Source organism: Emys orbicularis, chromosome 4, assembly GCF_028017835.1.
Source record: "Emys orbicularis isolate rEmyOrb1 chromosome 4, rEmyOrb1.hap1, whole genome shotgun sequence".
In the NCBI taxonomy this organism is placed as follows: Eukaryota; Metazoa; Chordata; order Testudines; family Emydidae; genus Emys; species Emys orbicularis.
Window position 1 is genome coordinate 101413737 of NC_088686.1, and position 26742 is coordinate 101440478.

At 40.7% G+C, this 26742-nt stretch overlaps 1 protein-coding gene across 1 annotated transcript in view; it reads left to right on the plus strand.

The window, feature by feature from the left end:
- Window positions 1-26742, plus strand: part of SBF2 (SET binding factor 2) — a 483108-nt gene that overhangs the window by 325316 nt on the left and 131050 nt on the right. The gene's annotated exons all lie outside the window — the stretch shown is intronic.

Here is a 26742-nt window from a genome sequence, read left to right on the forward strand (position 1 = left end):
AAAATAACTTGGGTTCAGAAGCCATGTCATGTTGCTCTGCAGTTACTCTCTAGCTTATCCATTAAAGAACTGAGATGGCTGATAAAAAGGAAAAACAAAATATAAGATCTTTGTGCTTTAGGGGACCAAAAAACTATTTTATGAATAGTGCAAAGGTATGTGAAACTAATAATGTCTATATTTACAAAACTCTTGCCAATATATCTATATCTATATCTATATCTATATCTATATCTATATATATCTATAGCTATATATATATATATATAAAAATAGAGAGAGAGAGAGAGAGAGAATATAAAAAATAAGGCAAACCAGTTGATACTGTGTATGTGATTCTATTGAATTCACTGTATATTATAGTATGCTACAGTATTGGTACACTGTAATCTATCTAGTGAATGAACCATTGTGACTGCTTATGCAGCTTTTGCCCCAGCTTCCCACCTTTCAGGGTCTGGCTACCAGCAGCTGGGAAGTGTAATTCCCAGCTTGGGTAGCCATACACATGCAGCTCAGCTCAACCTAGTGCCTGAAAATAGCAGTGTGACTGCAGCAGCTTGTACTAGCTGTCCAGTATGTAACCAGGGGCTTAGGCAGGATTGTGCTCAGGTGGCTAGCCCATGCCATTGCCCGTGTAGCCACGGCTAGATTGCTAATTTTAGGGTATTGGTTTGAAGTTCGCAACTTCCCATCTGTTATGTAGACACATCCTGAGAGGGAAGACAAGAGTATCCTCACCTACCTTTGTTTCATCTCCGGCGCCTCCCCCTTGCATGTTTCCAAGCTCTGAACCCTTTGCATACTTGTCTGCAAATCCTGCCCTCTTTTTCTTGTGCAGCAGAACCACACTAGGTCAGCTGCTTGGGGATACTTTTCTGCTATGAAGGTAAAGGCAGGGTTTTGTCCTATGATAATTGACTGACTGGCCAATATGCCAAAGGAATCGTGCCTTATAGCAGCATGGATTGTTGTTTCTTTGGATAGGAAATATGTTGACTCTGTGTTTTGAATGTTTCATTTCATTTGGGGAGTTTGCATGAAAGATGTAGTAGGATGGCCACAAGAATATAAAGTATTTTATTAATCTTTCACATGCTGTCATCTCTAAAACAGCAACAAAGAGCCCAGAAACAGAATCATAGTTGCTTAGTCATTTCGTTGCTATAACATTTGGTTAACCTTTGGTTCAAACCACTGAAATCTTGGCAACATAGTCTTTGAAGATAATAAACTGTGGTGTTGAGATAAATACTATAAAAAATTCAGCCAAGTTCTGGGTTTTATCAACTTTTTGTGTGAACCTGTACAAAGACATAAAGGTAGACAATTTTAAGGTGACGAGCCAAGAATAACTTTGATTAGAATGGCAGACCTATATTTAGCCCTTTCAAGGAAAGAATGCAGTGCAAGAGGCGTATGACTTTTTCTAACAAATTGTGGAAAATAAGGGTGTAAACAACCCTCTACTTGAAAATCTGCGTATGTTGTGAAAATTTCATAGAACTCTTGGCATCAGTTTTTGCTTTTACGGCCCAGATTTAGAGTTCTATGAATTGGTTGCTAGGATGCATGGGGAAAACATTTTGTATACCATATTGATGATTGATTTGGTAGTATTGTCAGTCTTATCCACAATCCTTATCACAGTGGTAGGTTCTTAAATATAGCTAATACAACAAAATATTAGAGAGAAACTTGATTTACTACTTCTGTATCCCTTCTTGGTAGCTGTAACACACAATAGCTCAAGAACCTAATTCCTGATTTTTCTGTACTCAACTGTTAGGTATTGATTTTTATCTGAACAGCAATGTCTTAGGTGCAGTAACTCTAGCACAGAATGGTGTTTCTGACTGTACATTTAACAAGACTGCAAACTGAAATAGCTTCCTCTCTGGCTTCTTTAACCTTTAGAAAAGGAACAACCCATGCTGAAGGAGCTAATGTTAGCGCCCCCCTCCCCTCATTGGGCTTATTCCTGTGAGGTGCTGAGCGGCCTCCATACCCGTTGTTTTCAGTGGTAGATGCGACACTCAGTGAACTGGGCCCACTCTGGCCTACCAAAATAAGTTGCATACAACTAACTTTCAATCACAATATCCAGATGTATGGATGAAGGGAAGTTGGTATTATAGAAAGTTAATTAGAATATGGTTAGGTAAGCGGTTTTCGAAAGCCACATTCTTAATGGCTGGATGGCCTTTTTAGTGATGTCACAACCATTGTCCAACAGAGCCTGTAACATTATCACTGGGAATGGGGGAGAGGAAAATCCTAAATTCATCCATTAAAAAGGTTATGAAAAGTTGAGAGGGGATAGTTAGTAACTTTCCCTGACTTTTTCCAATGTGTAGTACTTATCACAATTGTTTAGGTGCATTAAGACAACAAAAATATAAAAATGTCACCAAAACAATGACAATACTTTTCCCCATACAAAAGCCTTCAAGAAAAAGAAGAGAACCCCTTCTTATTCAACCTACCTTCTTCAAAAAGATGTGTGTAAATAAATAAGTCATGCAGCATGCCCTGTAGATCAGTAAATTCTGTTTCTTTTGGTCCAACTGAGAAATCCAGTTCCAGAGATGATGGCCTGGCACAGCAGATGCGGTGTCCCCCCTCTCCCCCCTTACAAATTCTGAGGACAGTTATCTTGAATAGTCTGATTTCAGCTGTCAAGACAAAGTACAGAGAGAAAGAGAGACTATGAAATCATTTCATAATCCCCACCACCTTCTGTCTATTACCTCAACTTCTTGTAGCCTTTTCCATCTGCCTTCTCTGTGGCTCTTTTAAGTGTGGCCTCTTAAATTAAGACCCTAACCTGGGATGTCTAAATTAAATCCCCATGTACCATATTATGATAGTTACATTTAAATTCAGCCTACTAACTTCCATGCCCTGATGAGTGCCATGACCAGGCTTCAGGGGGAAACAGTGGGGTTTTTTTCAAATCCCACTGTCAGGAGTACTCTGGTTCTTTGGGAATATAATCGTATGAATACATTTTGACTGCAGATTTCTGTTTATTTACAAACAGCACTGGAAATCCCGGCATTTGCAGTCCTCAGGTTTGCACACGGTGAGCTGTCCAAGTCTAGCCAGAACAGTCATCAGGAGAAAATTGTTCGTGTCTCTCTTTTAGTGACCCGGAGGAGATGCTTAATGAAGTATTGGAATAAACAATTTTCCCCCTCTGACGAGATTAGATTAAAAGTCACTCTAGGTACTTGCCTGCAAAAATTAATTTACACAATGTAAAAGTCCCCAAGGAGCTTTGATTAAAATATTGGATGATTATCTAGACATGAGTTAAATTAATTTATAAACCCTGCCAGCTTGACACTAGTGTGTAGCCTTTTGATCTCAGAATAGGCTAAGGTCACTGTATGAAGCATACCCGTGGTTTAATTTATAACCTGTTAGGTTTATCTGAAGTGTAGATATGACTTAATTTGTGAATTTAAATTTTAATTAAGATATTTTTAAAAGTACAAGTTTACTTAAATGTATTGTGGGCTGCCAAGTAATCTGTTCTGCTAATAGTAAATGACCATTTTGATAATTAATCAAAAACATTTTTTAGCTGTTAGAACTTAGGCAGAACAATTACCGGTAATTGCTTTTTAATTATAAGGGGGGAAATATATGTCAGGCTTAAAGTCTAAATTGTGAGGCCACAACTCATAAATCAGGCAATTTACAGTACTCAGGCCAAATTGAAGCCAAATTGTAGCTCTATTGACTTCATTGGAATGAGGCCCATTGTGTTTACATAATTTATTCAAAGGTAAGTTGTTTCCATAAAATACATATAAAGAAGGATATTGTTATTAATGGGTAATTGTGTAGTGTTACTGCCATTTGGGAATACAAGCAGCTGAAACTTCAGTTCAGTTTAAAAGCAACAGGCTGAAACTTTAGTAACATAAACACAAATTGTTACCCAGGCCCTTCATTCTTAATGTAGCAGACTTTGACTCTGTGCCTAATCATGACAGATGACCCTGCATCCCCACTTTTTATCCATTTAGCCTCAATGCCATTCTGAGTCAGTGATCCTCTAAAGAAAATGAGGTACGCTCATGGGCATGCCTTATGTCTGTGACCAATTATAAGATCCGCAATCTCATTTTGGGAAAGGGGGCTTAGACGACCGCTCTCACTGCAAGGAACTGCTCCAGGAAAATTTCAGTAATAAAAGGACTATATAACTAACCACTATGTAACCAAGATGTGGATTCCATGTACTGTCTTGTCAAACATCTAAAATTAAAGTCAGTTTGGGACAAACATGAAATCAATATGCCATCAGAACTAACCCACTTAAAATCAACCCTGCCAAACATATTGGGTGATTCTTGAAGGATGATCCAGAGTGAAAGAATGCCATTGAAGCTTATTCAGCATCCTGTAGATGAAGAATTCCTTCCTGACTCCATATATGGTGACTGGATCATACTATGCATGTGAGGAAGGATTAGCCATACTAAACCATATGAAATATTTTGATTATCACTTGTATCAAAAGTCAGACTTGTCAACAACTCACTTGGCTTTTGTCGAATATGAGGCCACATGGAAGTGATGCAACAAGGTGGAGAGCATTGGGGAGATCTTTTGGTGGATATGCTTTTCCACAAAGACGCCTGAGAGAAGGCCATTCCTGTGAACTGGCAGAGTTTGAATCTGCTATTGACACCCACCACAATTATGCAAAAACCCACAAGTCACTCAGGAAATTTGGTGCTATCTGACGGGATCATGTTAATTATGATCTTCAGATACACCAGTGAATAGTGCCAGTTTCAGTATGTGATAATAGCAGTTGACTTATTTTCTGTTTTCACAACTCACCTGGGCTATATTGCTAAACCTGATTCAATTCAGGTTAAATCAACTCTGTTTTTGTCTATAGATTTAGTTTCCTTGACATATTGGAGACTTTCAGGTTCAGTTACTGATTTTCAATTTTAATTAAATTCAAAGCTTCTGGTTTTTTTTTCTTTTTCAAAGCTCAAGACGAGTAGATAATTGAGATGAGAAAAAGGAAAGTATATACCTCAGCTCATAGTTTTTCAATTAGCAAAAGATTCTGTCCTTAGCAACAATAGCATAGTTTGAAATTCTGGCAGGGCCTTTGACCCATGTGTCATTAATAGAAAATCCTTGTCTATTCAAGCAACATGAGCTGAAAGAGAACATGAACAAATTAAGCCTGATAAGGTCAAAACTGCATGATTGGAGAGTTTTCAAATAATTTAAGCCCAGTGGGAAAAGGTTTGGCCAAAATGAAACTAGGGTTTGGGGAATTTACAGAAAACATGACTGGAACATTTGAGATGAGTATGCAACCCATGGAAATCCTCACCTTACTGGCCAAGTTGTAGCTTTGATGGTGCCAGGAGCAGCAGAGACATCTTCTGGGCCATAGGTGGGGTTTGAGATCTTAACTGGGAGCAACTGTGCTCCTCTCCCTTTCTTCCCTTTTGTCCCCCCTGTTGCTTCTCTCTTCACACTCCCTTCCTCCTGCTTAGAGTATGGGAAGGGAAACAGGGGTTTGGGGAGGGCACATGCTCCAAACTGGTGATCAGACTGGCCCCCAGCACCACCAGATATCCAACATCTTCGTTAAGGGTGAGGCTGAAACAGGGAGCCCACAATGTCTCTACCCCTCCCGGAATTCTTTTTTTTTTTTTTTCTGGGCCATGACTAAGTTGTGATTTTTCAAATAGTTTTATCATGACAGACAACCAACTTAACTGATCATCATTGCAAAATTCAGTTGAGTCTCTATCCATGTTAGGGAAATTAGCATTTGTTGTATAAGTCGTATGTAGAAACTGTCATTTCTGAAATTTCTTATTATTACTGAGAATTGGAACACAGAGTGCTTGCTTAATTAAGGATAAATATTTCTTCATTTACCTCTTTAGTGAGTTTCTCCAAATGCTACAGGATTTTTATATACTATTCAAAGAGAGTTTTGGTATTGCAAAGTACAACTCATTACTATTGTCATCCAGTGTGTTATTGTACAGTTTGCTTTTCCTCTTGCTTCAGTGGTCTTTGGTATACTAGTAAGTTGCCAAGCATTAGGTTTACCGAACAAACTTAGTTTCCTTTTACACTATTTGCAAATGTGCCTGGTTGAAGTGAGCACATAGTGGTTTAGTTATGTGATAACACTAGTACACTTATGGAAGAAAATAGAGAAATAGAAGTTATCTGTTGTAGTAGTTTAAGTAAACAAATCCCTATCCTATTAGTGCATCCAATAAAATGAAACTATTATCAACAGTAATAAAACTAAAAACAGACAAATAGTTTATCTTTCTGCTCAGCTCATTGAAGATCATTGAGAGTGCATGTACTACATTCACAAATAAGCCAGTTTCCAGGGATTTGTCAGAGAGATCCAGTGTGGTGTTAAAGCCATGCTAGGTTTTGGCTGACACCTAGCAAAGATGTATATGATCTGATTCACCATGTCATTAATTGTCTCTTTTAAAGTCAATTAGTGACTTTTTAGGAATGCTTCTTGAAAATTGTTTTCTGGGTGATGTATTGTGTAGTAGTGCCAAATGACTTTAGAAAAAAAAGTTAAGATCTGCATGTTAAAGTAATATACAGTAATTTGCCAAGTTCAGTGCAAACATTTTTGAGTTAGCAACTACCTATGTATAATTGGAAGGATGAATTTCTGTAATATAGTCCATCTCTCAATGCATATGGTCTCCCAATAAGAGCTTTGGCCCTTTATCAGCCTGATGGGATAGGAAAAGGAATATTCAAAATAAGATCACTATTTCAAGATTGAAAATACATGCCATTGACTATATTAATGGAAAAAGATAATGTGAACAGGTCACAACGTTGAAAATATTTGCAGCAACGGAATAAATACAGTTACTCTGTTGATCTGAACTTGAGAGATGTGCATGAAAAAAATACAAATGATTGGATGCCTTATTCAGTATTGTATGTATTATCTTGGCTTTGAAGGAAGCAAAATGCTATGAAAGTTTAGTATATGATTTCATTAGTGGAGGTAGAAATATAACAGATCCTGAGATAAATTCGGGTGTGTAGCCCGGGACATCAATGATGGAATAATATTTGTGTCAACATATGTATATAGTTAAGACTGTAACACATCTTATAATCATAACTTAAGTCTGATCAATTCTTTTTCATACTTATTTGGATACCAGTAGAATCAAAAAGCAGGAATTTAAGACTATTGGCATTGATAATTTTAATATGAAAATTGATGATTGTTTAATAAGGTAATATAGATTTGTGATAAGATGTTCTGGGAGCAAGTTATTGAGCGGGGCTAGAATTTTCAAAGAGAGTTACAGGATCTAGGTGCCTAGCTCCCATTGAGTCTCAGTAGGCTTCTTAGAAAATCCCAGATCAATATAGTTTTTCATACTGATAGGGATCTCCGCCTATGGGGCTCAAGGATTCTAATTCTAGGTCTTCCTATTTCATGCAGATGCACCATTCTGATAGACATATCAAAAACTTTGAATTTACAGCTAGTCTAGATATATGTATTTTTACAACCCATGTTACTAGTTGAACACAGTCTTTTGTCCATCTCCCAATAAATTTAGAATTTAAAATAATTGGTACTGTTTTTAAAAATTATAATCTGAAGATTCTGAAGAAGGAAATAGTCTGTCTAAAAACTGTTCCCTGTTAGGTTTTTAAATACTAGCTAGACTTCTATTTTACTGAATGTTTAAGTGTTCAGCTTCAGATTCTATATGACTGGCTTGTATAAAAGAATGTTTTATGACCTCTAAAAAGTGTTGATGATGAAGCTGACTTCTGAAACAAAGGTCTGGATTGCTCAAAATTAATACTGATTGAATTTCTGCAATGGCACAAATCTGTGGAGAGCATATCCGAGTGAACTTCTATCATCAAGATTAATTTGATATTCCAAAGAGTAACTATAAGGATCTGAATTATGAAAACTGGGAATTTGACTGAGTTACAAGAATATTGTTGAGTCATTACTATGAGTACACTTGGTACTATACCAAGAGATTTCTAGCAAGGGAATTTTTGTTAGGTTCTTGCATTTTACCAGTAATTACTGATAAGTATTGTGACAGGATCGGGCCAGATGGCTACAGGAGAGTGATAGAAGGCAGATATATTAGCCTCAGATTAAGCAGGTCCCTTTTCCCTGGGTAAGATAACAGGGGCGGTTCCAGAACAATCAGGAACTTGCTGGAACCAGTTAAGGCAGGCAGGCTAATTAGGACACCAATTAAGAAGCTGCTAGAATCCATTAAGACAGGCAGGCTAATCAGGGCACCTGGTTTAAAAAAGACCTCAATTCAGTCAGTGAGGGGCACGCAAGGAGCTGAGAGTGAGAGGGCGTGCTGCTGGAGGATTGAGGAGTACAAACGCTATCTGGCATCAGGTCCTGTGGTGAGGATAAAGAGGGTGTTTGGAGGAGGCCATGGGGAAGTAGCCCAGGGATTTGTAGCTGTCACACAGGTGTTACACGAAACACTGTAGACAGCTGTGATCCACAGGGCCCTGGGCTGGAACCCGGAGTAGAGGGTGGGCCCGGGTTCTCCCCATCCCCCCAACTCCCTATTGAATACAGGAGGAATTGACCTGGACTGTGGGTCCCACCAGAGGGGAAGGTCCCTGGCCTGTCCCCTGACCCATTAGGTGGATCAGAAGAGACTGCGGGGGTTGTTCTCCTTCCTTTTCCCCATGCTGGCCAGTGATGAGGTTAGCTGAGTGAATGGCAGGTTTGAGCCACTAGCAAAAGTGGCCAAACTGAGGGCTGCCGTGAATCTCTGAGCCGAGCAAATCTGCCAATAAGCGCAGGACCCACCAAGGCAGAGGAGGAACTTTGTCACAGTATGCTTACTATCAGGTTGCCCAAGAGACTAATTCTTTTGTGTCACGTAGCTGAGATTTCTGAATGACATTGAGGAATAGTATCATGGTTATAATTTTGTGAGCCCATTTTTTTATTTATTCTCTGACTCATTTCTTTGTATTGAGTTGATGATTGTAAAAGTAATGAATTAAATAGAAAAATATTTGTATGTTCTAATTTGCTTCTCTTTCTCTCTGGGATATATTGGTTTTCCATGCCTTCTGTTTGTTTAGTTAAGAAGGCTTTGGGGAGGGGGGTAGTTCTTTTTGTTCAGGGAATCAAACTCAATTAAAGACATGTGACATGGCCAAAGTCATTCAGAGCAGTGTTTATGCAAACTATTATTTAGGGGGTTGGAAGTCTCATTCTTGAAGTTTCTCTAAGCTTTGTTTTATATTTTTCTTCTTACATTTTAATTTAAATTTTTGCTGGTCATCATGACAAAATCTCTAAGGCTGACTGTTTATCAGTATCATTGTCATTATTTAATGTTATTTATAAACATGAACTTTTCACTTAACTATGCTTAAATGAAAACATTTATCCATGATAATACCACTGGGTATAATGCCACCTTCTCAGAGACCTGACTTTTGGAGAGCATTAGGGAAATTTATTCATAGGAGTGTTTTAGGGTGATCAGAAGCGGGGTTTTGCAAATGAGCCACTTTACTGTTGCAACACTGGTTAAATTAATTCATAGGCTGCATGGACATGTGTATGTGTATATTCATTTCAAGTTATTGTTTATGCCTGTCTCACGTCTGACTATTATAGACAATACAAATACCAAATGCATCAATAAGCTTAAAAACAGACCAAAAAAACTTCCCCTGCAGTATTATTTCTATCATGTTCATCTTCACCCATCCTCATTTAATATTGTCTTTTGGATCTAAGAGAGCATGTGAGTCTTGCAGAATGCCCTAAATATTTGCAATTCTGGACTTTGGTGAACCAAGACAAGAAGCAAGTTTCTGAGTAAAATAGTTCTCACTGAGAACATCCTGCTGTCAGCCCTCTCGGTCTCCCCTAGTTACACCAGTTCTGATAAATAGGCAGGGCCAACGAGGGGGGGGGGAAGCCGGTACAAATTACCAGGGCCCAGCGGTCCGGAAGGGGGCCCGGCTTCCCCTCCCCCCTCGTTGACCCTGTTTAGCCGGTCCGCCCTTGCTAGGGGGCCCCAAAAAATTTTTTCACTGGGGCCCGAACCTGCTCTCGGCGGCCCTGATCATAGGTGCTGTTGTGCTGCATGGAGAGAGTGACTGTCTCCCAGTAGATTGGATCCAAACTATTTAGGTTATTATTGTATAAGTCAAACCCAACACCCTGTCACCTGAAAACCAACAGCTAACCAGTTGAGATCACTGCACACAAACGTTAATATGCCCCATCTGTGAAAGATCAGTAAGCAGGCTACCTCATTCATTCTGCATTAGCTGCAGTGGATGCAACTTTCTTGCTAAGTGCGTATAAGAAGCATCTTGACAACTGCTGCATCCTCATATTCAGAAACTCTTGGGAATACAATACCATCATGGTGTGAGCTTTAAAGACAAAGAGCATACAAATCCATTTATCAGGAGTGCACATAGAGGAGTAGATTCTCACCTGCAGGTGAGCCCTGCACCTAACAGGAAATTAGTTGTGACTCCCTGATCTGTGCTGCCCAGTCTCAGCATAAATCTAATCAAGACTGGATGTTTTTTAAAAGATATGTTCTAGTTGAAACAGGAATTATTTCAGGGAAATTCTTTGGCCTGAGTTATGTGGGAGTTCAGACTAGATGGATCACAGTGGTCCCTTTTGGCCTTAGAATACTGTATATGTAATCAGAGCAGCTGCTCTAACTTACACCATTAGCACAAGATCCTTAAGGTACCATGCACCAATGGAGGGTAGGGGTAGCAGAGTTTCACTTTCCATAGCCTGCCTCCGGTATGCATCCCTAATGGCTCCTGCACTAGAGGTGGAGGGACTACTGGCACAGGAGCCAGCTACGTAGCCTCTGCCAGCTATACATCAGAGAAAAGTGGTTATAGCAGAGCTGAGAACATGGGTCATTATCTCCACCATTTCTTTTGGTTGTCTCTTCTGTTCTAGAAACATTCTCTGTTTTATTTTAATTGAATTTTGGCCAGTTAGTCCTCTCCTCAGCTCCATTTTTCCCGGTGTAAATTGTTCCTCTGCACTAAGTATAGCTAACAAAATGGATTAAGGGCTACAATACAGCTCTTAGGAGGATGGAAGATATGGAAAGGGGAGAGAGCTTACGTGTTGAGAATGAGAGAGAAAATGCATGCAAAATTTACAAAAAATAATTTTAAAAATTGAACTATCAGATTTTCCCATCCTTACTGTGCTTCAGTGGTGAAAAACCATTCAATCTCTTGTCTTTAAAAACATTAACTTCAAACATTTTGCCTAATCATGTATGTAGAACTGTCAGAAAATGTGATTTTTAATAGAAAATTTAGAGTTTTCAGTGAAAAATCAAAAACCTTCAACTGAAAACCAAATATTTTGGTTTGGAAATGCTGCCCACAAAGCCTCATGGGCTTGTAGATGATAGGGTTGCCAACTTGGTAATATTTAAAAACCGTACTCTCCAGCAGGAGTGCTGGAACCTCCCCTGCACTGCCTCTTCCCCCTGAGGCCCCACCCCTGCCCCACCAATTCCCCCAAGGCCCGCACCCCATCCACTCCTCTGCCACCCTCCCCCCATCGCTCGCTGCTTTTCTCCTCCTACCCCCCTGCCCGGGTCAGGAGGCACTCATCTGCGGAACCTGGGCTGGGAGCTGCAGCCGCCCGACACAGGTAGGAGGTGGCCCCCGCTGAGGAGGGGCTGGCACAGATGATCACCTGGCACCTCCCTGCCTTCCCTGCAGTAACCAGACATTGGGTGTCTGGTCAGTAGATCTGACCGGAAACTATTGGGTCCCCTTTTCAACTGGACTTTCTGGTTGAAAACCGGACACCTGGCCACCCTAGTAGATAGTTGCACCATGCCCCAGTCTTCTCTGTAGCCAAGCTCTGTAGTCTGACTATATCTTTCATGATACACCATAGTCTTCCGCTCTTGCTGAGTGGTTGTGGTTCATCATGGGATATGTAGTCTGGGTGGGAACACTGGCCCATAGAGGAACTCAGTGAGGCACAATGGCAGCATTTTCAAATCAACATTTTTAATTTTTTTGGCCAAAAAACGGGGGGGGGGGGGGGGGGAGTGGGGAATTCTTTCAGGTATTCAGTTTTTCAACAAAAAGTTGACTTTTTTGTGGAAAGCAGACACTTTTCAAAAGTCAGTTAGGGCTTAAGTAGGGATTGCAGGATCAGCCCGGAATCTTTTGATGAGTTTTATTTCATATAAATGCCAAATACTGATATTTAAATATAAAATTGCTCCATCCTACATTTAAAAAAAAATCTTTTGAAAAAGTGAAGAATGAACTTTTCAGTTAACCAGAATATAAGCTGATAATGATATTTGAAATGTAATGTAAAGTAAGACCCTGAGACAGGTTTTCTTAAAAACAAAAAAACACAGGAAATTCTAGTGACAACTATGATGTGCTATACAAATACAGAAAAATGAAGTGTGTGAAATATTGGTAGGAAATTAAGGTCCATTTCACTGAGAGAAAAACAATGAAATATAAATTCTTCAAGGAATGTCAATGTGTTATACTTTTTATGCTTTTGAAAGTTAGTAAATTCTTCGGGATGTTGGGAACTGAGATGCTGCTGCACAGCAACGGGATATTAGAATACACGTTGTGTATTTATGAACTGATTCCCTAATAGATAACAACTGGACTGGACTGGAATGTTGCAGCTATTTTAATAGCCCTTCCATTATTCTAGGGATTTTTTCCATTGTTTTTTAACTCAATTAACTAGAATGGCTGTAAAGTGGTTTACAAAGTATTTTGTATTTATGTTTTGCAATAATTGCACCAATGTTTTACTGCACCACAGATTTTATACAAGCTCTGCTGTATATAAACATCTTGTAAATTAATAACCCTTCATGTCTGAATGTTTAATGACTATTGATCACTAGTTTGTCATGAATTGTAATGTATCCCATAGTTTAATTAAAAAAATATTTGTCAAATACTTTTAGAAATTATTGTGCGGGACTTCGTATCACAGCTGGTGTAGTTTAAGGTTTGGACAGAGTCACTGCGAATGAAGCCCTGCTGTGAAATAAAAGTCAAAAGGCATCTTGGCATCCCAACCATTTCCTTGGGAGAAGATTACAGTCTGAGTATGTTGAACTTTATTGCCATGGGCCTCATGACAGTATTCAGAAACATGCATGGCATTTTTGTTAAAGAAACTCAGATGTGCTCAAACACAAGGGATGGCATTCTTGTATTTATCTGTGTCTTAAACAGAAAAATTAAAAACAAATTTTACATTCATTACAAAAGAACTATAATGGGGTACAGTAAAAATGCTGAAGAATTTATCATTTCTGCATGTAGGAGTTGTTTCCTTGTTCCCTAAATATTTTTGTTATTAAAAAAGGGTAGAACAACAAATCATAACCTTAGATTGTGAAAAATGCATGCATTGTGAGATAGGCACCCAAGAGCTCTCTTTCTACTAAAGTGCTGTTGCTAGTGTTGGTTTGCTGCTAGACCAGAAGGGCTGTGGGACCACAACCGGAAAAGTTCTGCCTTGTTAATTCATCATCCAGAGTATAGCTGGGTTAAACTTTTTAAAATTTAATAAAAATTAGGTGCTTGAATGTATCCATCCAAAATTGCATTCATGACATTCTCTCCCCTGCACTCTCCCTCAACAAGTCCACACAAACTTATGAGAGGCCAGAACCTAGTACAGCCAAGTATAAGAAAGTTTATAAAGTTAAAACAATCTTGGCAGAACTTCCTATAGTCTGGGATGGCATTCTGCAGCCTTTCAAAGATCTGTTTTGCTTGTTTTGTAGGCTCCCAGCTCTCTCGTCGGCTAGTGAAATGATCTGTAGGGCCTGTTCTTGGTTCCAGCCATGGCTCCTTTACACCACTTTAGTGGTGTAGAGGGGCCAGAAAGTCATCTTAATCAACCAGCTATGGGGATTTCCCTGGGGTGAGGTAGACAGCTCTGAGTCTTCCCCCTAAAAATGCCTATTATGGGGCATGGTTGGAGTATATTTTTGTTCCAGTGATCCCAGGATAGTGTAATGTCACCTTGTGGGTGTTGCACCTAGTGTATCTCAGGGTAGAGGTGAGGTTGGTCTAATTTGCATCTTGCCTTGAATCATCCATAAGATCAGGCGTGTCACAGGCAGCCCCTTGACTTGCCCCTTGACTTGCATTGTACTGAGCACACACAGCTGAAGGTCAAGCCCATAGCATCTTTCCAGCCAGTGGTCAACCTCACGAGGTGATAATAGAATGCAACCTCTTCACTTGTTGTTACTGAAGGTCGTTGGAGCTCCATCCTGCCCAGAACACTAGCTAGAGGTATGTATCACCTGAGTAGGCGTAACTACAAAATGTTCAAGGGGACTTGTGGGGACATGACTTGGTGAATTGCGCCCTCCCCTCAGTAAAATTTCTCTTCATAAAATATAAGACAGGCAGAAGTAGTAGTTTCCATAGTGGGGAACAACTGCCTTGCAATATTACCAAAAATCTGGGGTCTAGTGTCAGAAATGTCATACATGAAGTACAAATGACAAACAATGCCAAATATGCATATTTCACTTAAGCCCTGATATGCAAATATTGAAGCACATTAGTAAAGATAGGTAGATGCATTTTTGCATGATCAGGCTTGTGGTGTTTATTGTGCAAAATCAAGCAACTTTATTTTGTGTATCTTTGCCTTTTCCCCTTTGTGTGATGCATTCTATCCTTGCATCATGTCTTCCTTCTGTCCCATCTACAACAAAACCATTCTATTTCCCAGGTAAATTGCAATACACACATAGAGTGCTGCATACAGATATTATAAAGTAATTATACATTTGTTATATGAAAAACAACCTTGAATTATTTTAAACTTTTTTAGAATAAAATGTACCCGTGTAAAAGGGTGTATGTCATATCCACATTCAAAGGTTTTAAGAACAACTCAGGGCAATTTTCCCCACAACAGTGAGAAAAGTCAGCTCCTTGGAGGCTTCACAACAACTCTGATAGCCCTGTAGTTGAAGAGGTGAGGGCACAGGTCCTCTATGTGGATCCTTCAGTCATTGTCTTTCTCTATGCCTCACAGAGGTAATATGTCCAGGCAGCCTCAGTGGAATTACAGCCTAGAGGAAGAATTCCTTCTTCCTCACCCCATTGTGGAGGAGAGGAACACAGAGTCTGGTACTGACTTCATAAGTGAAACCTATCTGTATTTGATGGTTATAAATTAAGTAACCATGAAGTCAGCTTTCCCTGAAAGACGTAATGGCTGAAAACCAAGTCCTCATTGAAATCAGTTGGAGTTTTGCTGGTGATTTCAATGGGGCTTAGGATTTCACTCTAATTTAAGAAAAATTAGATTCCATGCTGTATTTTGAAGTATATTATATGGTTTTGGTTATAGGAATTACAAGTGTTTAATACCTCTTTTGACAATCATTATAGTAGGATAGCAGATTAGGTTATCTATAGGGTTAAAAACATGTATTTAAGTGTTTTAAAAGGTTCTTATAATAAAATTCCATATAGGAACACATACTTTTTCATTTCATTAGAGACAGCACCTGAATGAATCATATAACAGATATTATATGACTGTTAATATCTCATAAAATTGTTGTTTTATGTGAAATATATTTTTAACTTGGGGAACGTAGGAATCATAGCCTTGAATGTGTATTCAAGTCTTTCTCTTTTAGATTATACAATCCATTAGATGCATTTCTTCATATAAAATAGATAACATGACTGTCTATATTTAAAATAATTAAATCTTCTAATATTTTGTATTTTAGGAGGATAAGAGATATTTTTGTAGGGTGACTAGAAGAGTTTCTAATCTATATAATTAAGAAAAGGGTAAATCTGCAGTACTTTTTTCTTAGGTAACAATGTTGGCTGTTTTCTGTACATTCATTGCTTGATTTAATTAAATTACATCTTACACTTATTTGCTTGTTGTATAAAAGATGTTTCCTCTTGTTTACAAATCAAGAATACTGACTTGTAGCCACATGACATTAACACTTTCTGTGCCAATGAACATAGAAACTATATTCAACCAATCTCATCATAGTGGGTGCAAATATATTTCCAAAATTTGGAATATTAAAATGGGTCAATCTGTTTTGAAATATTTTACTGAAAATACTTATCAATAAAATTGTAGTCCCATTGTTTTCTAATAACAGAACCAGTTCATAACATAAAGCAGTCTTTCTAATCCACCCGATGAGCTCTGTCATTGCTTTAGATGAAGAAAAGACAGAAAATACTGTAGTAATTTGGGTTGAACAATATAAAGCAGTGGTCCCCAATGCGGTGCCTGCGGGTGCCATGGAGCCCGCCGGGGCATTTATGTGCGCCTGCCTATTGCCCAGCAGGGGAGAAAAGCCGCGGCCCCGCGCCTGACGGGGCTAGAGAACTCAGGCTGCGGGCGCGGTGTTCTTTGTTCCCAGCAGGCGCCAGGCCCGCCTAGTGCCCAGCAGGGGAGAGAAGCTGCGGCCCTGCGCCTGCCAGGGACAGAGAACTCCGAGGCTGCAGGCTGTGGGCGCTGGTGTTCTTGGCCCCAGGCAGGCGCAGAGCTGGGGCTTAAGCCGGAGAGAAGCCGCGGCCCCGCGCCTGCCGGGGACAGAGAACTCCGGGGCTACGGGCTACGGTGTTCTCAGTCCCTGGCAGGCACGGAGCCGCGGCTTAAGCCGGAGAGAAGCCGTGGCCCTGCGCCTGCCGGGGACAGAGAACTCCGGGGCTGCGGGCGCCGGTGTTCTCTGTCCCCGGCAGGTGCGGTGCCCGCCTAGTGCCCAGCAAGGGAGAGAAGCCGGGGCCCCGCGCCTGCCGGGAACAGAGAACTCCGGGGCTGCGGGCGCCGGTGTTCTCTATCCTTGCGCCTTCTCTCTGGCTTCTCTCTGAATTCATATATTATGTAATATTAAATATGTTTTTCTTATTATTTAATGTACAAATACAAAATAAGCCTTGAAGAATTGTTGGCGCCCACCACACTCTTCTGAAAACATGAATGTGCTACTGGCCACAAAAAGGTTGGGGACCACTGATATAAAGTAATCCCATAATGTAAACTGTACTGACAATATAAATGCTGTAAACCAATAAGAAGCTAAACAATATAAAGTGTACAGACTAATATAGGGTGAAATCCTGGCTTCATTGAAGTCATTGAGGGGAGCTTAGGGGGAGCTTATTTACTTGATTAAGACCATGATTTCAGCCTTAATATATAGCCAACATTGCAGAAATGTATGTTGTCATCTTGTGGTTTCACTACTCATGGTGAGTTATCAGTTCTTTCCTCACTCCTTTGATAAACATAGCTCACTTTAAACTTACATGCATTTTTCTTTCTTTATGCATTAAGGGCCTAGTCCTGCAAGGTGCTGAACACTCTTGGCATTCATTAAAATCAATGGATATTCAAGGCACTCAATACATCACAGAAGGTGATCAGCACCTGGCAGGATCTGTACCAGTATTTTGTATAGGTGTACACACTGTACCATTATGCACACACATTTTACCATATATCAGCAACTGGCATGTAGCTCATTAGTGTGTGACTTTATATGGTATATGTTATGTTTATTATATAACAATGTACAATAGACTGCAGCTAATTGCATTTATTTAAACTGTTTCAGAACTTTGAGCAAAATTGTGCTCCGCTCTGTACAGAATCTAGAGAAAACCATTCCTGTTCAAAGAGCGTACAGTCTATACAGTAGATACAGTTTGTAGTTACATGAGATAAAAATTGCCTTCAGTGATAGAAAATCTCAATGTGGTGTAGATTTTCCTATTTTATTAAAAACACCACACTTTTTAAGATGGCTGGATAATGAGGTACTTCATAGAGTTAGTGAATTTAAAAAAGACAGGAATAGTGCTTATCAGTGTAAGATATCCCTCCCAAGTTTTATAGGTCATGTGACTGAGAGGGAACTGGCATCCCTAGGAGTTTACTGTTGCTTACTATGGCTCCAATTCTGGAAAACACTTAAGAATATGAGTTATCCTGTTGAAGTCAATAGGATTATCCACAGGCTTAAAGGATTCTCTGAATCAGAGTGTGTATTTCCCCTGAACTCAAGCAGGAACTCCTTCCTTCATGTGGTTGTTCATTAACTGTTCTCCACTCAGAATAGGAGGAGGATAGCAGGTTGTTGTCAATGGTTGATGAAGTAAGGAAGTAGCAGTTGAAGCCTCCCAAAAATGCAGGTCAACTCTGACCCTGACTATAAGGGTGAGGGGAAAAAAAGATGCCTCCCCGTCCCAGCGCCAAAAGCCTAAAATTCCCACTAGGTTCCAAAAGCCAAAACTGTCTCCTGCCTTCTTCCAGATTCAGAAGCTCCAGCTGCCTACAGAAAGTTGCCAAAACCTCCAACTTCCCCTCTGTGAATTCTACAAAACAGATAGTGTCATTAAAAAAATTTACTGCACATTGAAAATCTGAGAGTAGCATAAAATACATTAAATTTAATGTCAAAATTAGTAAATGGAAGAATACAGTACTGATTTTATTAAGTATTTTCATATTTAATTAAATAAAGACTTCCATTTTAATATACTTGAAGCTGCCATTGAATTTCCAGTTTGCTTCATAGAATCATTGGGTTAGAAGGGACCACAAGGGTCATCTAGTCTAACCTCCTGCCAAGATGCAGCTTCAGAAATTTCTGGTCCACAAAGTGAACTTTTAAAAAGGTCCTCACTGAACAGGGCATGGAATCAAACCAGTTTTCTACAAGAGTTGGTATCTCATTATCAGTTGTCATTATTTTATAGGAAGGCTATTTGTGTGCTAGGAATAATTCTTGATTCCCCATGTCACTCATCTTCATTCTATGGAAATTAAGAGAGAAAATTTCATTGCTTTGCAACATCTCGTCAGGAATTTTTGTCAGCCCCTTATATAGTGATGGTAAGGGCTATCTTCTATGATCAGTAACATTTCATATATTTTTGTCATTGATAAACCACATGGAGATTTTTTGCTGATGGTCTGGCCTTCACAAATCTGAATTCATTTCATACAGTACCAATAGTTGTGTGACATTTACAGTACCTGGATGTAGATAATTAAGATTGTCTAAGATTTCCACATATAATGTCCATTAATTGTGGCATTTTAGTGTGCTCAGACAAAGCAAGTGAATAGTTAATGGATTTTACTGTACTTGGAGCAGCAGTGTTAGGAAGGTATCTTGGGAAGAAATTTGTCCTGGAATGGGATCATTTTACTTGTATTGTCTAAGGCTTTCATCACATGCTGAACAAGGAAATATATATTGATTATACCACTACATGAGAAGTGTAGAGGGTACAGCTGACATACCAAATGTGGGGAATTGCACATTTGTAAGTAAAAATGCAAAAATAAAGCACCATATGTTGTCTGTGCTGTGGTGATATATATCTTTTAGACATATGTTAGCTCTCGGAATACTGAATGCTCTCTAGGTGAGGATTCTAAGATTAATCAGTTTTAGAAAGATATTTTTGTGTATGTTTTGGGTAAAAGCCAAAACTCCAACAAAATAATTTGAGCCAAAAGATTAAATGGACAACTTGAAACAATCAGCATAGATCATTTTGCATCTAGACACACATCCATAAAATATACAAAAGGAAAAAAAGTATTTCTTAGTAAAGCATTGAGAATTTTAAAATAATGTATAGTCTCACTTTAAATGTAGAGTCATCTTATTAACTTAAATTGAAAATGTTAAAAATGTGACGTGTATTGTATATACATACCATCGCATAAATATGTGTGTCAAACCACAAAACATTCTGATAAAGTAAGGTTATAGGTATGTGCAACAACATAATAGCAAATAATTCACAGTTTGAGAATGAAAGGCACACCAGACTTTCCCTTCTGAACTCCATTATGTCTAGACACTGGAAGAGTGGGACTAGTATATAATTTTACAAACTACATAGTGTTCACAGACACATATCACAGTAATGAAAGACATCATCAGAGTATCTATCATGCTTTTCAGCATCTTTTTTTTTCTTTTTTCTTTTTCAGTCTATAATGACCACCTTCTCAACTGGTATGAGATGCATGTGCAGAATGCACAGATTTACACACCCATATTTCCAAGCACAGTTGCCACATTCACATTCAGACAGGGCACAGATCTAGACAACTAAAAGTTCATTTACAAATACAACTGGGGTAACTGTGTGCATAAATGTAGGCTTACAAGTGTGCATTCATTTATACACTACCTTTAAAATCTGTCTCTTAAACCTTTTGTCAAATTTTGTTTTTTTCTTGACTGCGTGTGCATTGATGTGTTACTCAGGATGACTGGGCTACTTGAATTGAGAACAGAGCACTGAAGTATTTGTTATGAAAAAAAGTATTAAAAATCACATGGACTTTTTAAACAACTAGAAACTGAAGATTAGTTTTTTGGTCTATCAACTTTGGACCCAGTCCTGTGGTTCTTAACACTAGTAGGCCCATTGATTAAATTATGACTTCTTATGTGAGAAAGAACTGCAAGATAAGGCCCTTTAACAGTGTACAGTGGTCCTCTGTTGATATGTGAGTGTGGCAGGTATAACAATTAATTGCATAACAATTCCCATGAGTGGTCCCAATGAAGTTAATAGGATTACTGGGATGAGGAGAATGCTTTCCTAGTTGGGATACAGATGAAGAGTTGAAATTCTACATTTAGTAGTACGGATTAAATTGCAAAAAGTTTGATTTGAGAGAAAACTGTAAGGTAGGAAATGTGTCAGGATGAAGGTATAAATAAAAAGCTTGGCAGAGGAACAGTTCAGATAATTTTGGATTCGGGTAATTAATCAGAGATTAATAATAGATAAGCAGATATCCAATCTTTGGGTTGAATTGAAGATACTCAACAGTAATGGTCAGCATGAAACAAGAGTTGAGAAAGATAGTGCTAATGGAAGTTATGTTTATGCCACTCATTATCCAGTATATAACTGTGTATTTGTCTTATAGAAATAGTTGCATTATCATGTTTCTCCAACCTTGGCAACAAGGACCAATGAAAAATATCCAGTCCATTTAAAATTAAAAAAGAGAGAGAGAGAGGCCTTTCAGAAATAGATTTCATTGGGGAGGGTGTCATGGACTGCTTTCACATTATGTTTTCACTGAATGTTGTTTGTTAATGATTAAAAAAAATAGTCTTAAAAAGTCTAGTTTGTTTGTTTTTTAAATCTTAAGCTACCTATCAATTCTAGTTTTCCGTAAATTGATTTCCATTACAAGATCATTATTTTCTTCAGTCCACTAACTGGTTGATTTAGTTTAGCGTGACATCTTTTGCTTTATCCTTATTTTGAAAGATCTGAGTGACACATTTCACTGTTAAATTAAGCATTCTCAGACTATATACAGTTAGTGTGTTTTTTTCCTCTTTTAAAATAGGCCATTTCAAAGCTTTTGGAAAAATCCTGGAGGTAATCGTTTCATAAAGGTTAAAGTCAATTTTTGCATATCTTAAAAATACAGCTTATGAAAGAGAATTCCTTGGTCCCAGTCTTGCTCACATTAAAGTCAATGTGAGTTTAGCCATTCACTTCAGTGGGTTCAGGATAAGGTCTGCTTATATTGTTTCACATAAGGAGCTTCAATTTAATTTAATTGTATTATACAAAATAGGATTACTGACCTTTTCAATTCACAGGCATAAGCATAGTGAAGGGAGTTAAGACTTTGCATCACATTCTGTACCAGAAGACCCTATTCATTAAAAGTGTTTTATGGCCATTACACATGTAGAAGTCTACTGAGCAGAAATTTGGCGATACTGCTATTCCATAGTAAATTTCTACTGAAAGGAAGAGGTTTTGGAGGTTGAAACAAATTCTGCTCACCTTACTCTCATAAGTGAGTCTCTTTCACTTCGTTGGCACTGCATGTGTAAGTAAAGAGAGTTAGATTTGACAGTTATAAAAACCCTTCTTCCCACCTTCGCCCCTATTCATTGCAGTGGTGTCATTCATCTTCTAAGATCCTGTCATGTGAAAGATGATGTTCAGTCATTAATACAATATGCAATCCATAAGGATTGTCTTCATCTTCTGCCACAACTTAGTGGTAACGAAAGAAACAAACCCAAACTCCATTACAAAACAAAAATCTTTGAGTTCTTCTTCGAGTGATTGCTCATGCGTATTCCACAGTAGGTGTGCGTACTCACCACATGCAACAGTGCTGGAAGTTTCTCCCTTAGCAGTACCCGTACTGGGGGAGCACCGCGGCGACCCCTGGAGTGGCACCTGTATATCGTGCTATAAGGGGAGCCACGGGCTCCCCCCACTCTCAGTTCCTTCTTGCCGCCAGTGAAGGTAGTCGGAACTTTGTGCTCCAGCTCTGCTGCAGCCCTTCTTCTCGACCTTAGTGGTAGCGTTCATGGATCGTTCTTCAGTTGTTAGAGTGGGCTCGGCGCATGCCCCGTGCCCCAGGCTTCAAGTCATGTGACTCCTGTCGCCATTCTATGCCCAGGAGCGACCCTCACGCTGAGTGTCTTCACTGCCTGGGTGAGACTCACATTAGTGACCATTGCAAGATCTGCAGGTCATTCAAGCCAAGGACCAAGAAGGAAAGAGACTTTAGACTTTGAGCTCTCCTGATGGAGTCGGCACTGGCCCAAATGCCAGTACACGGATCGGACTCGGTGCCGGCCGCCACGTTGTCGATACATAGCGAGGCCCCTTCAACCAGTCGGCGCCGCTCTCCCTCCAGAAAGCAAAGGAAGGGCCCGGCCTTGCAACGATGCCATGATAAGGATAAGGGGGAGGCTGGTCCCGCTCTGGGCAGCCCTCTGTCCCACCCGGGCTCAAGGCCTCCAACTCGCATGGACCGGAGCAGCCCGGTACCGTTGGCTCAGGCATCCCCACTGGTATGGATGCCGTCGACACCAGAGGCGATGCAGGCTGCGAAGGACATTATGTCCCTGCCCGTCCCGAGCGCGCAACCGGGAACAGGCCCCAGGTCTCGAGGCAAGCCTCCATTGGGTGCCCACCAGACCTCTCCAACCAGCCGCAGTTCCCGCTCCAAGGATCGCACCCCACACCGCTCGGCGCGCAGCGGCCGCTCGTCTGGCAGCTCCCACCCACCCTCGACTCTGGCCAGACCGTCTGGGCCGCCGTCGGGTCGGGAGTTGCGGGGACCCTCTACGCCGCCTTCCAGTGAGCGTAGGCACCGAGACAGGCACCGGGAACGCTCACCTGTGAGGCGTGGGTACCGAAGCTGCTCTCGAGGGGACAGACATCGTCGTTCCCATTCCCGCTCCTGCTCGACTAGATGTCACGCCCGAGGCTCCCCCCTCGGCGTCAGGGCACTGGGCTTCGCATCGCCGTCACCGGTACCGAAGCAGTTCATTGGGTGGGTACTGGTCCTCGAGGTCCGGGTCCCGAGGGAGACAACGTCACAGGCACCGTTCTTACCGCTCCCGGGGCACCGAGTGTTGTTCAGCGACCTCGGCACCCATCCACCCATCCTCAGTCCGTGCCGTTCAGCTGGGACACATACTGCCATCGGGCACTCAGCTGGGCCAATGGCAGGGGACCCCGTGGCAAGGACAGTGGTGCCAGTGGGCACCGTGGCCACCAGTGCCAGCCCAGATGGGGGCCCGTTCGGTCGCCGGAGAGTCCCAGGCTCCATCGGCCTCGTCCGGCCGCCCACAGGACAAGTTGGTGGGTCACGAGTTGGCAGACCCGCACACGGACTCTGATCTGGGGCTCGACGCCCCGGCACCGACCGAGGTGCTCGGCTCCGTGCGGGCCCTCTCCCCGGCACCAGACGACACCATAGCGGCGCCTCCGCCATCAGTCCCGCAGGAGGACTTCAAGGCGCACCAAGACCTGCTGAAGCGGGTGGCCTTCCTTGTGGCGATCACGTCGGCCCGATGTGTCTCGGAACTCAGGGCCTTAACCTCAGAACCCCCCATACGGTTTTCAATAGGGATAAAGTCCAGCTCAGCCCACAATCGGCGTTCCTCCCGAAGATGGTCTCCGCCTTCCATATGGAGCAGAGCATCTTTCTCCCCGTGTTCTGTCCTAAGCCCCACTCCTCTAATGAGGAATGTCGCCGCCTCCACACGCTCGATGTGCGTAGGGCATTGGCTTTTTATCTGGATCGGACTAAGCCGTTCCGGAAATCCTCTCAACTCTTTATTGCCTCAGGCTGCCCCTTTGCCTGCTCGGCCATCTCCACCCAGCGGCTTTCCCGCTGGATCACCTCGTGCATATGCACGTGCTGTGATCTGGCAGGGATTCCCCCGCCACCGATCATCAGGGCACACTCTACGAGGGCTCAGGCCTCATCAGCTGCCTACGTCACCCATGTCCCCATCCAGGACATTTGTAGGGCAGCCACTTGGGCCTCAGTTCACACATTTACTTTGCATTACGCAGTCATCTCCCAGTCTAGGGATGATGCCGGGTTTGGCAGGGCAGTACTTTGTCCCGAACCATCGTGAACTCCTACCCACCTCCAACAGATATTGCTTGGAATCACCTACTGTGGAATACACAGGAGCAATCACTCGAAGAAGAAAGGACAGTTACCTGTTCCGTAACTGGCGTTCTTCGAGATGTGTTGCTCATGTCTATTCCACACCCCGCCCTCCTTCCCCTCTGTCGGAGTTGTCCGGCAAGAAGAAACCGAGGGTGTGGGGAGCCTGTGGCTCCCCTTATTGTGCGATATATAGGCGCCACTCCAGGGGTCGCTGCGGTGCTCCCCCAGTACGGGTACTGCTAAAGGAAAAACTTCCGGCACAGGTGCACGTGGCAAGCACGCACACCTACTGTGGAATAGACATGAGCAACACATCTCGAAGAACGCCAGTTGTGGAACAGGTAACTGTCCTTTTCTTCTCCACCAAATACAATTAACTAAGACAGAAAATATCATATTACTTCTATATAAATCCATGGTACGCCCACATCTTGAATACTGTGTGCAAATGTGCTCACCCCATCTCAAAAAAGATATGTTGGAATTGGAAAAGGTTCAGAAAAGGGCAACAAAAATGATTAGGAATATGGAATGGCTTCCATGTGAGGAGAGATTAATAAGACTGGGACTTTTCAGCTTGGAAAAGAGACGACTAAGTGGGGATATGATAGAGGTCTATAAAATCATGACTGGTGTTGAGAAAGTAAATAAGGAAGTGTTATTTACTCCTTCTCATAACACAAGAACTAGGAATCACCAAATTAATAGGCAACAGGTTTCAAACAAACAAAAGAAAGTATTTTATCACACAATGCACAGTCAACTTGTGGAACTCTTTGCCAGAAGATGATGTGAAGGCCAAGATTATAACAGGGTTAAAAAAAAAAAAAAAAAACTAGATAAGTTTACAGAGGATAGGTCCATCATGGCTATTGGAGATGGTGTCCCTAGTCTCTGTTTGCCAGAAGCTGGGAATGGGGAACGGGATGGATCACTTGATGATTACCTGTTCTGTTCATTCCTTCTGGGGCACCTGGCATTGGCCACTGTTGGAAAATAGGTTACTGGGCTAGATGGACCTTTGGTCCGACCCAGTATGGCCATTCTTATGTTCTTAAATCTGTTTATTCTGTGAATTATCTTTGCTGTAGTTTTAAGCTTCTTTCAAATAAAGTGTCCTTGAAACTTCATTTCTAATTTTATCTATTCATAATTCAGAATTTAAACTATTCTTCACATAGCCTCTGTATATCACCAATACCACTCAAGGCATCAGGACATGTGAACATACAGAAGCTCATCTTGAAAAATTACAGTTACTATTTTTCTTTTGTATAGTTTGTTTTTGGTAAATGTACTTCAGTATTTATCATTTGACTCACCATGATGATAGCTAACTGAATGTCATAGATTTAAATGTGATAGGGCTTATTCTTATCTCTCATGCAGATGTATATCAGGTGTAACGCCACTGAAGCTAGTGTAATTATATTGGCATAAAATAGGTGTGAGATCAGAATCAGTCCCAGTATGTTAAATGAATGCTGGCTTAAATAGTGGTTTCTTGAAATAACATTTCATCAACTGTGTGAAAAATACTTAATTTACAATGGACTAGTAATAACCCCCTCTAAAATGACTCATACTTTCATTCCATAAAAGTGATTATGAACAATGTACTTGTTTACTTCCTTGTGTAAGTTTTGAATTAAAGTACGTTACATGCACCTATTTACTGTATTTCTACAATGTAAAATTTCAAAATGATTGTATAAAATTAAGTTGAAACCAAAAGTTCATAGAAATGCTTTTCTGTTTGTTTATAGTTATTATTACCAAACTTTTTTTGTGGTTGAAACCTAATGCTACTATGCTGTAGACTCAGCATTGGCAACAACCTAGTAACTTTGCTTCAGGTCAGTTAATGGCCTTGTTATTACTCTGGGGTGTGCAACAAGAATGATACTCAACCCCTAAGAAAAGGATGTGTGGACTACCCATCTCTAAGAGCACATTCTTGTAGCTGATATATGGAGTAGAATTGGCTTACCCTTATGACTGGAGGTTAAGGTACCACTGTTGGAACAACAAGAGCAGAAAGGGATATATAAGAAAAAAGCCAAAATTAAGTAAAAATAATTATTTACCTCTCACTAGATTGATCAAAAGTGATATAATTGGAAAAGAATAGTCTGAGAACCCGC